This window comes from Humulus lupulus, chromosome 7 (genome assembly GCF_963169125.1).
Source record: "Humulus lupulus chromosome 7, drHumLupu1.1, whole genome shotgun sequence".
NCBI classification, from domain to species: domain Eukaryota; kingdom Viridiplantae; phylum Streptophyta; class Magnoliopsida; order Rosales; family Cannabaceae; genus Humulus; species Humulus lupulus.
In genome coordinates, this window is record NC_084799.1 from 131494009 (window position 1) to 131506096 (window position 12088).

Here is a 12088-nt window from a genome sequence, read left to right on the forward strand (position 1 = left end):
TAAGTTAGTTCGACATCACTTATACCCCAAGAATCTTAATCAACAGGCAGGTACTTGTAGACTTTATGGTCGAGTTTACCTACCGACCCCATGGAGAGGGAGAGATAGAGGAAAATGAACCGACTTACGAAGGAAAAGAAAAGCAACCTGAAGAATGGAGTCTTCATGTGGACGGAGCATCCGAGGGGCAGGAGTTGGCATAGTAGTGATGGGACCTGGGGGGGACAAGATGTATTGCGAAATAAGATTCGGATTTGAAGCTTCCAACAATGAAGCAGATTATGAAGCACTCATGGCTGCCCTGCGATTAGCCAAGAAGCTGAAGGTAACACATTTGCATGTTTTTAGTGACTCGCAATTCATTGTATTTCAGGTGGAAGGTGATTATCAAGCAAGAGGCCTAAAGATGGCTGCATACGTGGCCGAGGTGAAAGGGTATTTGGACCAACTAGAACACTATACCATAGAACAAATCCCAAGAGAACAAAACATGAATTTTGATGCTCTCGCAAGCTTGTCTCCACCCGAGATGGAGATATGCTTGAGTCCATCCCTGTGGAATACCTGTCGAAACCAAGTATCGCAGAGAGGGAAGTTCACATGGTCAACGTCCCCGAGGGTTCATGAACCAAACCCATCTTGAGGTACTTAAGCGATGGAACGTTGCCTAGACAAAAAGGATGCCCACAAGCTGGTTTACAAAGCCGCCTAATACACCCTAGTGTATGGAGTCTTGTATAAAAGGGGCTTCTCCACCCCGCTCCTCCGATGTATAAACAAGGAGGAAGTTGTGAAAGTTTAATGAGAGATACACAAAGGAGAATGTGGAAATCATGCCGGGGGCAATCCACAACAAAAAAGGCCATCCGACAGGGGTATTATTGGCCTACCATGGAAAAGGACGCGAGCGACTTCGCAAGGAGATGCGACAATTGCCAACAACATGCAAACGGCCCCAGATAGTCACCAAATGAGCTGGTGAGCATGACCAGTTCGTGGCCCTTTGCTGTGTGGGGGATCACCTTGATTGGCGTGTTACCAGCAAGAAGAGGAGGAGCAAAGTACGTGGTTGTAGCAGTGGATTACTTTGCCAAGTGGCTTGAAGCAGAGCCTCTAGTAAATATAATGGCTAAGAAAATCACCGCCTTCATCAACAAGTTTATCGTCTGTAGGTATGGGGTGCCCTACAAGATAATCTCCGACAATGGCACCCAGTTTTATGGAGGGTTGTTCAACGAATATTGCAGAGAAAGGGGGATCAAGAGGAGCTTTTCTGCCATAGTACATTCGCAATCCTATGGTCAAGTGGAAGCCATCAACAAGATCCTCAAGAAGAACCTGAAAATGAAATTGGAAAAGTTGAAGGGAGCCTAGGTCGAAGAACTGCCTAATGTTCTCTGGGCCTACAGGACCACCCCTGGTTTCACTACCGGAGAAACACCTTTCGTCTTAGCCTATGGATGTGAGGCAGTTCTTCCAATAGAGATGAAAGTCAATTCTTTCCGTGTACAAGCATATGATGACTAGGCTAACCACGCAGTGTTGGCTAAAAATTTGGACTTGTTGGAGGAGAGAAGAGAAAAGGCACAGCTAAGGTTGGCGACGTACCAACAGCGAGCCGCAAGTACTATAAATCAAGGGTGCGAGAGAGGGCATTCAGGGTAGGAGACCTCGTGTTAAGGAAAGTCCTGCCAAAAACTCATGACCCAAGAATGGGTGTACTAGGGACGAACTGGGAGGGACCCTACCAGGTTGCGCAGGTAGTGCCACCAAACACCTACAAGCTAGCACGTTTGGATGATACCATGGTACCCAGAGCGTGGAACGCAGAGCACCTAAAAATATACTATCAGTATGACCTCCATGTATGATGCAAGAATGCCTTTACTTTTTCTAAGTATGCAATGTCAGATTAAATAGTTAAGAATTAAGGAGGTTGTCTCAAAAGCCTCGATAGATAAAATACTGCCATGAGCACCTTTGTAATCTACCTATCTTTAACAAGAATATTTCATTTTCCATCCCTGTTGTTACTTTTTTTTTTAAAAAAACACCCATATAACGGATATGCACACATGTTGGGGATAAAACGACCAAAGTGCTCAATGAGGTAAATCCCACCGACCACTTGGGGGTAGGAAGGAGATATATATAAAAAAAAAATGATGATGAAAAACCCTGCAAGGCGTCCCTTGAATTCATAAGGATTAGCTACCCCTATAAATATCAAAGGAGTCGTAAGGCAGGTATACAAAAAAAAAAAAAAAGAACCTCGTAAAGCATCTCCTGGGTTAATGAGGATTAGCTACCCTCATGGATCTCAGGAGAGCCAAGAGACTCTGTAGAGGTAACAAGCCAAAGGTATTCCCTAAATTAATGAGAGGTCAGCACCTCCATGAGGAGTAGGGCTTCAAGGACAACGTCTGTCAATAAGTCTGGAGTGGCAGTCAAGCTGTCCAGCCAAAAAGGGTCCCAAAGGAGACCCTTGTAAAAATAGTACCATGCATATTGACGAGAAGGACGCTTCTCACATAAAATAACAAGAGTGCGCAAGAAATATATAAAAGGATAGCAAGAACCCAAAGGGTCAACATATCTTTACAAGCAGTCACGATGCACCAAAAGACATATGGCAAACACAGTAAAGAGGTCCCAAAAGGAACCCCTTTAGAGTAAAGAGGTGCTAATAAGAAGCCTAATCAGATAAAAGAACATAGTAGTGTTCTGTCACAAAACAAGAATAAACCATGAGAACTTGTCAAAGTTCCCTGTAAGAAGAAAATGACATGGAGAAACCTCACAGACACAACAATTAATTAGCGGTTACAACATAGTCAAAATATGTAGATATAAACTTCCCATGCAAGGGAGCAAAAAAGACAAGGCCAAAAAAAAAATTCATGATTTCCCGTTGCAAGCATTCCATTCGGCAGCCTTAGCAACGGCAGGATTTTGTTTCCACACACCATAAAGGGTGCGCTCCACCGATTTATACTCAACCTCCGCCAATTCAACCTCAAGAGCAACGATCTTCTCCCGTAGTGCCTCTGCCATGGCTTCTGCTCTCTTCCTACTCTTAGACAAAGAGGAAGCCTTTGCAACAGCTGCTTCTACCTTGAGATTGGCCTCAACAAGCTGCTTCTTGAGCTCCTGGATTTTAGCGGTCAGCTGGAATTTTTCCACCTCGGCCGAGGACAGATCTCTCGCTGAAGTTGTTAACTGCTGAGCCATGAGAGAAGTCTGCAAAAAAAAAAGGTGCACATATAAGAGGTCGAGGTATAGGAAATATATGTACAAGGAAGCACACTCACAATAAAATATCACAAGATACAAACTTACCCAGGTTGTGGACTACATAAGAGCCTCCCCCAGCTCAGTCATGTTAAAACTCTCAAGGCCCTCCACTCGGTCTCTGCGATATCCTCGGCAGCACGGGTAAACCTTTGTATGTAAGGAGCCGACATGTGGTTCACCCATGGCACCTCACTCGAACTAGGGATGCCTGAATGGATAGGAATAGATGACCCACTGGCTGAACGAGGCGGAGGACCTCCAGAAAGGTCGTAGCTAGAAAAGCAGGCGGGCACAACATTAAACTCATCATAAGAGGGCAAGACGAAATGCCCTGGATTGGGAAGCATAGCTCGCGAATGGGAGGCTACATCAGGATCCGCAGTAGCAGGAGACACGTGGGCTGGCCGCTTGGACTCAGGTGAAGGTTCATCTTGAACCCAATCTTCATCTCCATAAGAGGAGTTTGAGCTTGTTGGAAGGTCCTTTTTCTTTCGCTCCGTGACATGCCACAATAAATCAGAATCGGAGACGCCCAAGAGACCGTAGGCATTGAGGTTTGCCATAGTAAAGAGGTAAGTCGCCATCTTCTCTGTGATGTCAACCTTAGCCAAGTCCTCTACACAAAGAAGTTTGAGTAGATATTTTTTGAGGAGGGAGGTCTCCTGAACCACAAGGTCGATTGTCAGCTTAACATCGACGAAAGAGATAAACAAAAACAAAAATTGAAGAACCCTTCTTGACAAATGAATGAAAAGAGATACAGTGCTTTTTTGGAGAGGTACGGAAGTGCTCACAAACCGAGGGGCAGCCCATAATGAAGAAGAAATCCTGTTTTCCATGAACCAAGATTAGAAACACCACCCTCGATCAACGAGACTTGGGTGTTGGCCTTCTGCAGGAAATAGAAGCCCTTCGACTTAGGAGTCAGCATAAGGTTGTACATGAAGTGCACCTCCTTCACCGTTGGAGCGTGACCCACGTGTCTCATATACGCCATATATAGGAAGTAGAGAGTCAGCCAGCTACTTGGTGCTAGCTGGAGAGGAGCAAGCCCGAAGTACTTTAGTGCCTCTTCAAAGAACGGATGGAGAGGAATCGTGCCTCTCGCCTTCAATATGTGTTCACTGAACGGCATAAAACCAGGGGGTGGCTCATGTGCCCGACACGTAGGAGTGGGAACGTAGCATTGGAACTCACCACTTATATGTCACCTCCCTATCAGTTCCATTAACTTATTATCTGACATATGGGAGACAAGGGAAGCCGCTAGTAGGGGACCTGAATCTAGCTTCTCGGGCGCCACATTTCGACTACTTCTCTTTGACATATCTACATGACCAAAAGAAAAAGGTGACGTTAGTACTAGACATTTTACCTTCCACTTACATTCCTGCCATTGGCTGCCCGCGGGAGTTTTCCACCTAAGTGTTGGAGGCTGAAGCATTAAAAATAAATACTCTATGGACAATGGTTGAGGGGATCCAGAGGTGGCTTCAAAATCGCTATAGAAAGCTTCCTCATAAAGAAGAGAGCCAGGGAGTGAAGGTTCAGGTGGAAGGTTCCCTTCCATAAACGCCAGCTCCGTTTGTAAATATAGGAGACTCACTCTGAGACTAGCAATGTAGTCGTCAAGATCCCTAAGAGAAGCAGTCTTCGCACCCCTCAAAACACAATCTATCTCACTTTCAACAACCCAAATTTGTTGCCTAAGTGCGGTTAATTGCTCCAAATTATACATACATGCATTCCTTAAGATCTCGCGTGTGGTCTGATTTATCTATAGATGGCTCTGAATCCGACAAAGATAACTCTATCGGTTCAACACTAGGAGGTACGCTAGACGACCCGTCAAAAGCCATGTGACGACGTCTCATAACGAACACGAGTGTAAGTGTCTGAGGAAAGTGTACTACAAGACACAAATGAATAAACTCAAAATCCTTAGACACAAGTGCTCCAAATGACCAGCTACATGGTACAATGGAGGGTATACGTGCTAATGGGTGCAAATGCATACATCAGCTCACATGGTGTTCCGATCGAAGCAACCCTTCCCAAATAACACTGATTTAGACCCAAAGGACACAAGAAAGGGTGGAGGCATACCTTAAACAAGTGAAGTTGCACACTGTCCCAACCGCAAAAGGGTCAAAAGTGCGTGCCTACAACAAACGAAGGGGATATATATATATAAAATTATTTTTAGTCTCCAAGTATACTTACAAATATCTATATAAAAAAAAAAGAGAGAGAAAAGAAAAGAAAGACAAAGTTCACTTGTGGGGGATAGAACCACTCACCTCTTGGAAGTTTTGAAGACTAAAGAACCACTAAGCTAAGAGAAATGAATGTATTGATTACCTTTAAGGAGAAGGCCTATTTATAGGAGGCTCAAACTCATCCTAGCCATTGAATCCAACATTTAATCCATGGTTAAGAATGAAGCCTAACACTCGCATTGGGATCCACGAAGCGAAACGATAGGCTTACAATCAATTTTAGGGAATCATAAGGATCACCCCAAAGTGTGCTACTTCATACCACCAAAGAAAAGAAACAAACTAACACCAAATATGGTTTGGAGACACCGTACCGAAAAGTCTACCAGAGTGCCTAAAGGCCCTCTCGTAGACAGGGGGGCAAGTGTGGATGCTTAAAATTCCACAGCAGTAAAAGACCCGATCATGTCTAAAGCCCCATTGATCTCTCGAAGCGGTGCCCAGACGCTATGAGGGTAAAAACATAAAATAAATAATAGACTGGAAATGCATGACCATCACTAGCCGCCCTGCATAGGCTCACTTCGGGTGTGCCTCGTGCAAATTGGCCTACTCTAGGTGAGCCTCTTGCAGACTTGTCTTCGGATGCACCTCGCTCACGTACCATGCCCCTCCATCGCCTCGCGCCCCTCTAGTGCCTCACGCCACTCTAGGCACCTCGTGCCCCTTCAAGGCCTCACACCCCTCCAGGCACCTCAGGCACCTCATGCCCCTCTAGGCGCCTCACGCACTGCCAGGGCCTCGCACCCCTTTAAGCACCTTGCACCCATCCAGGCGCTTTGCAAGGCCCAAACGCCTCACCATGTTACACCGAGTGTGGCAATGCCGCCCATGTGCTTGGAACGCCTCACCTGTGTGCAAGAGCACACAAGGGCCTTAGGAGAGCCTTGCATAGTAAAGACTTCATTGCCACATCACATGTCATTCGTGCTAGGTCACCCAAGTATACGAGGAGAACTGGTAAAGGCATCCCACACTTAGCAAAATATTAGAAATCTATGAAAGAAGTTATATTTTGGATGTGTGAGGATAACCATCAAGGACAAAGTACGGGTGCAGGTACAGGTTGTCTGGCCATAAGGAGGCTAGAGGCATGACCATCGCATCCGTATCAGGCAAGTAGTGGAGGTACAAGAATGGTACATATCAAGGAATCCCCAGGCAAACTTATGAGGTTTGTACCCAACAAGTAGTGGAGGTACAACATCATACCAAGGCAGAGTACTTCTGCAGACCCCTAACACGTGTTGTAGTCGACCACCACTACCACCTGCACCACGATCACCTACAGCCTGGATATGCAGTGCTTTGTCCATTTAGGACCACAATGTACTAAGGGCCATAAGAGCCCACCTATAAATAAGGCCTCACTCCATCATGGAAGGGGTTGGAAAATTCTTGTAATGCCAAACTATTCAAAGAACAATATACATGTTCTCTTCCATTACTCTTCTGCATTTTTTTCTCTAAATCTCCATAAGTTTTTCTAAGTTCATATGTTTCTGGTTAAGTCTTTGAATTTTCTGACCTTAATTCGTTGATGAGTTCTCACCATCAACAGTTTGGCATCGTTTGTGGGAAGGATAAGTGTCAATCCACTGTTCTTCAATTGATTTTGGTAGTGAAAGATGCCAAGACGTTCTAAGCATTTGAGAGAACCACGAGAGGTTAAGGTCCGCCTGGACGGAGATCAGTTGAAAACCTTCATGAGGAACCCTTCACCACCTAAAAATATGGATGCACCAAAGGAGCCCAGGGCTCTTGAAGATGAAAGGGAGGCTTCATCCCCAGCTGTCCAGCTCGATGGAGACCGTCCAAGACCAACAGTTGCCCCTACAGGTGGCGTAGGAGTGTTTCCTCCCTGGGCCACTGCAAGTGTCGAACTCCGACCAACAAGATCCGAGTCCTTCAATGCGCAGACCCGACAAGAGTCCCTTAGTACATTCCATAAACTTGAGCTCTAGGACTTGATTATTTGAAGATGAGATACGTGAGTTACACCGAAAGAATTAAAGGCTAGAAACCACCTTAGAAAATATGCAAGAGGTTTTAAATGGCCTGTTACATGGAAAATCAAGCATGCCATTTCCTAAGCGAAAGGATAAAGGCCATGAGGGAGGAGAGACCACAGCCCATGTGGATGGCAGGAGGACTCAACTCTACACTAGCAATACCCAGCCAAAGCAGCATGAACGTCCCGGGAAGGCGAAGCAACCTAAGAGGCCAGAGCGGAGGAACGACGCTAACTCTCAAAATGAAGTTGAGGTCACTTCAAGGGAAACACCCCCAGACTTGAGGGAAGAGCTCAACGAGAGAAGGACGGATGAGAGGACTGATCTCTTTAAAATTAACACGCAAGTATATGTGGTCAAATCAAGTAATATACGATAAGTAAAGTGTCGATCCCACGAAGAATGATATTAATTACCAATAATTAACTTTTAATTCTAATTGATTTAAATAATAATTTCAGAATTATGAGTAAAATAATTATTACTAAAATTAAGGAAATTATTAAGCACTAGAGAAATTCAGAGATAAAAATATGATTTAATTCAATGGATGTAAAAGTTAGGGTTTTAGTTTCATCAACCATCCACTTATGATTTCTGACCAATTTTCAATATTTCTTAATTCTATTGTGATAGCATATTACAACTATATATTATAGTCTTGCTAGGATCTATAATTCTCTACAACATATTATTTCCTACATCTCTGTGGTAAATCAACATAGTGCAGGCTTTAAACACGTAATCCCTGAACTACACAATTCATAGAAGTACTTCCGTCTAATATAAAATTGTGATTATCTACCTATAGCATAATTAGCCTTCTCTTTTCAAAGCATAGGTTAAAATCATATAAACATGTAAATGGTGATCAATCATTCATAAGCATTACGCATAAGATAAATAATTCACAGTGGGAGAAAGAAATTCAGAAAAATTGCATTGAGAAATCTAAAGCTTCAAGGAGAATCCACTAACACCCTAATAACAAGATTAGTTCAAAACAAACATAATGAAATCAATCAAATTAAATATAAATATAAAAATAAACTCAAGAATAGAGAGAATAAAGAAGAGATCAAGAAATCAAATTCTCAGATCTTCAATGTTCTCCCAAGTCTCTAGTAATTTCTGAACATCAAAAATTAATAATTCCCCCTAATTAACTCTTAAAAATGTATTTAAATAGAAACCCTAAAACTGTTTTTCAAAATAAATGATGATTTCTCCCTTCTGATAACCACGAAAAAAATACCTGTGTCGCGGCCCTAGTAATTAAGTGCCACGTTGTGCCTCTCTGAATTTGCGAAAACCCGGTCTCTGACTCCAGCAAGGGCCGCGGCCCTTCACCCATGCGCCGCGACCCTTGAAAATTCCAGAAAATGGTTCTCTTTGTTTTTCCCTTGCGCCGCAGCTCTTCATGTAAGCACCGCAGCCCTTCATATTGACCCCAAAACTTATTTCCAAAGCTCCAAAATGAACAAGTCTCTCTGCGTATGAATCCTCAACTGTCTTCTTGTCAACTTTTAGCATAAATTTCAAAAATTGTTATGATTTTTCATTCATTTCCACAACTCCATGTTTCCTTATTATATTTCCTGCAAACATACCAAAACAAGCGTAATACCGCATAACATTCCACCAAATTGACTCAAACTTACCCTAAACACAGGTTAAAAACTATGCTGAAAACTGACTCATCGAATTCCCCCAAACTTGACTTTTACTCGTCCTCGAGGAAACTAAAGCAAACAACTCAACTAATGAACAAAAACACAACACACACAAATGAATCAAGCCAATAACAATACTAAGCCTCAAGCTATGACAAACAACTCACTTATATAATCTTCAAGGAACTTAACTTTTAATCCAGAATTTCAGTTAAAATACTTATTCCATTCAATTAAACAACAAAAATAGCAGCTCTCAAAATCATGATTAACAAATAACATGTAATTGAATTTATTTATGCTCACTAAATTTCCACTTCAATCCAACAACCAAATAATATCCCATAAGCTTGCTACACTTGCTAATCTCCACTATTGTAGACAAAACATGCTCAGAAATCAATAGGTCTTTTCAAGCTTATAATTGAATGGCTTACGCAGAGGTGGATGAGAAAGTCATTTAAGCTCAAAATGTACCATGAACACTAACCAACCAATTCAACCTTTAATACAAATCACAAGCTCAATCCCAAAGTTTCCAATATCTTATCATTTTGAGAGAAATTGCATAATAAAAAAAAATTCATATATAACATTACACTCCCCCAAACTTATTCCTTGATAATACAATTTGGAGTGTAATGATTTCTCAACATTGTATATATATTTTTTTCCTCTTTTTTTTTTCCTTTTCTACTTTTCTCTTCTTTCTCTCAAAATATATTTTCTTCATTGTTGACACAACTTGTCATACATAACCTCCTATTACAAATCAATCCCAATTACTCCCAATTATCGTTCCTATGCTCATGGTACATTCATGGAAAGAAAAATAATAATTAGGTTCTCAAGTTATAAGGTTAAAGAAAATGTCAATCAATAAAAAAAAAATCAATTTAGGCTCAAAAATGGGTAACTAAGGATTTAATACATCAAGGTTGGTTTGAAAGGCTCAAACAGTTCAAAAAAAATGCCTAAATCATTTTTCTAAGCATGCATGTGATCTAGGATTTCGCCTCAAAAAGCAAGCAAACAAGTTCTAGGATAAACCAATTTCAATCTTCCCTTCCTATTTTAAATTTAGCAAGCATAAATTTTATTCAATCACGTATAATTTATCAAAATCATGATTAAGCTCTCAATTATTTAAGTGTTTAAGAAAAATAGAACATAATATTCAACCAAGCACACAGATTTTTTACAGTTTTATTCCCATTCAATTTACACAGCTCGTCATTCAATCATATTATCATTGGCTAATCATTTTCTACTTGATTCAACTGACACCCTAAACAACTTAAATGAAACACAACTAACACAAATTAGACATAATCAACACAAAACAAGATAACACAGACACAACAAACAACAATAAATCTCTTCCCCCAAACTTAATCTAAACATTGTCCCCAATGTTTGTTTTAAAAAATAAAATAAAAGTAAAGAAAAAGAGACTTACCATAAACATTCAAAATGGTGGAGGCGGTGGCGGTTGATAAGGAAAAAACTGAGATGGTAGTGGGAATGGAGCTACGTCTTCATTGTTTCGAAGGGACCACCGATTTACCAACGCATTGAGCTGGTCCACGTGAGCGATTTGATACTCACTTTGCTGCGCCAAATACTGCTGCATGTGCTGATTTTGAGCAATCTGATAATTGTTCTGTTGAACCAAATAGTGGAATTGATTCTACATCTTCTTCTTATATGGATCAAAAGTACCAGCTTCAGGCTGAATAGGTGGCTGTACAACTGGTACCTCAAGCCTAGGCTCCTCAGATTGAGTACCCTCTAAGTCTGCTTCATTATCCTCATCTTCTACATCATTAATTCGCTGTCTCTTATCAGTGGCACGCAGTCGAGGTGGTGGTGCTTCTAAGGAAGGTGGTTCATAATTAAGCACTCTATTTTTAGAAATTGCAGACATAGGCTTCCTAACTACGTCACTTCCAAACATAACAACTCCATATGTACGGCATAAATCAGTGATTAACGAGCCATGTCCTAATCCTGCCGTAGTAGTCAACATGCTAATATATTTCATACTTTTCCTAATAATGCGGCCCACATCAATAGTCATCCCAGTCATAATGGCATACACCAATAACAACCTCTCCTTATTGATATCCGACATGTGAGTAGTCGGCATTAGTCGTGCACTCACAAAATGCACCCAAGCCTAAGCCACATGATTCAATTGATAACGCCAAAGATACTTTGGAACACCACCAACAATAGTAAAACAAGCTCCTGGTATACTCAAAGTTTCAGCCACCTCTATCCAATTAATATCATCCCCATGAGCCCATTGATGATACTCATCATCCTCTTGTTCATACGTTGGCATGTTGTACAAAACAACAATAGTATTTATACCTACAGGAACTTGGACACCTCTCACAAATACTTCCATATTTTTCATCTCAACATAATTTGCATAAAATTCTAAAACCACCGAAAAATTGGCATGACTTAGATCCTCCGCAGCAAACATAGCCCAACCCCTTCGTTGAATTTCTCCACAAATATCTTCATAAGTAGAAATTTCACAGGGTGATTCAGTATACTCAAAACCTCTCTCACTTATCACCTTTCTCTTATGTATCCTTTTATACCGATCAAAAGCTGCCTTACTCACAAATTTTGTAGCATCATATTCTGGTGGCTGTTCAGGTTCCTTAGAAGAAGATGATCTATTTGTGTTCCTAGAGGATGATGCCCTAGAAGGATTTCTTTTAGGTCCCATAATATCCCACTAAGAATTTGACAGCACCTCCCCTATATTTTCAATATTCCCCAAACTTCACAATGTATTTTCAAACAATTCAAA